Genomic DNA, 2697 nt, shown 5'->3' with positions numbered 1-2697 from the left:
GTCATTGACTACTGTAGATTAGAATACTTACAATGTGCAAACAGGCCGTTCGGCCCAGCAACTCCACAACGGCCCGCCCGAGCCCAAATGCATTCCTCTCCTTTAACCCCGTCAATTTAGCACGGCCATTTCAACTAACCGGTACATCTTTGGACCGTGGGACAAAACCAGAGCAAGCGCACGCAGCCACGGGGAGAATGTGCAAACTCCACACATTCAGTTGCTTGAGGCGGGAATTGACCCTGATTCAGTGGCATGGTGAAACAGCAGCTCTCACGATGGTGTCAGCGTGAGATGGGACTTATTTGCCTTCTTTAATTGGGAAAAATCTCTGTCATTGTGAGCATCTGGAAAGATCGGTTCCTTCGCCAGAAAAAGAAATGAATATGTCATTAAACTTTGTTTGTTTCATGTCCAAGAATACTCACATCAATAGCTCCCTTGATTACCTCTACTGGTCATGTTTGCAAAGAGATCTAGCAAATTGCCAAGTGTGATTTTCCTTTCAATGAATAATTTTGACTCAATTTGGCTGCAAATGTCTTTTCCTAACTTTGTGCTTTTCTTCTTTTACATTGGTGTCTCGCACCTAACAAATGACAGCAAAGGTATGAAAGGAGATGGAAACATGTAACTCAAGTCAGCGGCAGCTTTCAATGAGATCATGGCTGATTTGGTCAATGCTCAGGGGGTGCTGCTGTCTGTAGTCATGGTCGAGTGGCTAAGGCGATGGATTTAAAATCTATTGGGGTTTCCCCACGTAGGTTCGAATCCTGCTGACTACGTTAGGAATGCTTTCCTGCTGGAACAATTAAATGTTCAGAAAGCCAGCTTTGCAAACCAGGCCTGTAATTTGGTTAGACTTGAGAAACTCGAGTTCTTCATTTTAAATGCTCCACATTTAAAACATTATCTCTGTTTCTCTTTCCAGATACACTGCTCGACACATCGGGTTTCTGCAGTTGTTATTGAACGCCCTGAGCAGAAGTGCTGCTTTTCATTAGATTCCTTTAATCCATTGTCCTCTGTTCTCTGACTCTGGTCATTGGCAACACTTCCTCCTGCTCGTCAAAGTGCTCATTCCCCACCGCTCCCTCTCCCATCATAACAAACAACCGCAGGAAATTGCCACTTAACCATCTTTGTTCCAAAGTGAAACTCACCAGCCTCGGGAATCTCTCCACCAATTGGGACTTCTCATCCCTGCACATGGTGCAAGCCAGAGGATTGTGAAGAGATACTGTGAAAATATTGTCAGTTGGCAGTTGGAAAAATGTTTAGGAAGCAAACCATATAATTTAGGCTCCAGCTTTGGAAATCTTGAGAAACTCTTTGGGAAATGGAATCAGAGGAGATTGAAGAAGTGTAAATTGTCAGTCCGAGTAGAGGAAGGGACATTGACTCTGATGTTCTCGGCACAGGAACTGATCTGAGACATTGAATGAATTCTCGCTCCCGTAGGTGAGGAATACAAACTTCATCTGGACTGTGGGACAATGAAAAACTCTGGAACACTCAAGACACTACAGCACGAGTACAATAGATGGGTCAGTTTTTGTCCAGTGTGTGCGAGAGGGCTTCCTGACACAGTATGTAGACATGCCTTCAAGGGAAGAAGCCACTTTGGATTTAGTACTGGGTAACGAGCCTGGCCAGGTTTTAGATTTGGAAGTAGGTGAGCACAGTGGAGACAGCGATCACAATTCTCTCAGGTTTACTTTCCTGATGGAAAGGGATAGGTGTCCCACACGGAGCAAGAGTTTCAGCTGGTGGAAGGGAAATCACGATGCAATGAGGAAAGATTTAGGAAGTGCAGAGTGGGGTAGGAAACTGTAGGGGGTGAGCACATTAAAAATGTGGAGCGTATTCAAGGAAAAGCTCCTGTGTGTCCTAGATAAGTATGTACCTGTCAGGCAGGGAGGAAGATATAGAACGCGTGAGCCGTCGTTTACTAAGGAAGTGGAATCCCTGGTCAAGAAGAACAAGAAGTCTTATGTTAGGTCAAAACGTGAAAACTCAGTTCGAGCGCTCGAGGGTTCCAACGATATCAGGAAAGACCTAAAAAGAGAGCTGAGAACAGCCAGGAGGAGACATGAGAAGTTGTTGGCAGATAGGATCAGGGTTATCGCGAAGGCTTTCCATAGGTATGTCAGGAATAAAAGAATGACGAGCGTTAAATTTGGGACAATCAAGGATAATAGTGGGAAGTCGTGTGTGGAGTCAGTGGAGGTGGAGGAAGCACTAAATACATATTTTTCGATAGAGTTCTCTGTAGATAATGAAAATGTTGGCAAGGAAGATACAGAGATACTTGCGTCTAGACTAGAAGAGATTGAGGTTCACAAAGAAGAGATATTAGAATTACTGCAGAGTGTGAAAATAGATAAGTCAGCTGGGCCGGATGGGATCTATCTGATTTTGTTTAGCAAATGTACTGCAGGAAAGTACAAATCAAGCTGATGCTAACAACGGCTCGTTTTGAGCCGCTAATTTGCAGTGAAGTGGCGGCGCCAATAAAAGGTGTCACGCAGCTCGTCTAATTCCACATCCTGAGCTCGAAATGACCAGATGTATCTCGCTGAGTTTCGGCAGGGTCTTGCTTGGACGACACCATGACACGCTTTCACTGGAGTGGATCATGACATCGCGTCGGGACTGTGAATAAAACGATGGACACTTCCAGCAGAGAAGGAGGCG

The 2697-nt window shown here is 44.9% G+C and overlaps 1 non-coding gene across 1 annotated transcript; it reads left to right on the top strand.

The window, feature by feature from the left end:
• Nucleotides 1-703: 703 nt before the first annotated feature.
• trnal-uaa (transfer RNA leucine (anticodon UAA)) lies at nucleotides 704-785 on the top strand. The gene has a single exon. It is a non-coding gene; the product is annotated as a tRNA-Leu (tRNA).
• The last annotated feature ends 1912 nt before the right edge of the window (nucleotides 786-2697 follow it).

Source organism: Chiloscyllium punctatum, chromosome 50 (assembly GCF_047496795.1).
Source record: "Chiloscyllium punctatum isolate Juve2018m chromosome 50, sChiPun1.3, whole genome shotgun sequence".
In the NCBI taxonomy this organism is placed as follows: domain Eukaryota; kingdom Metazoa; phylum Chordata; class Chondrichthyes; order Orectolobiformes; family Hemiscylliidae; genus Chiloscyllium; species Chiloscyllium punctatum.
Note: the sequence above shows the minus strand (reverse complement) of the source record. Positions and strands in the feature narration are given on the sequence as shown.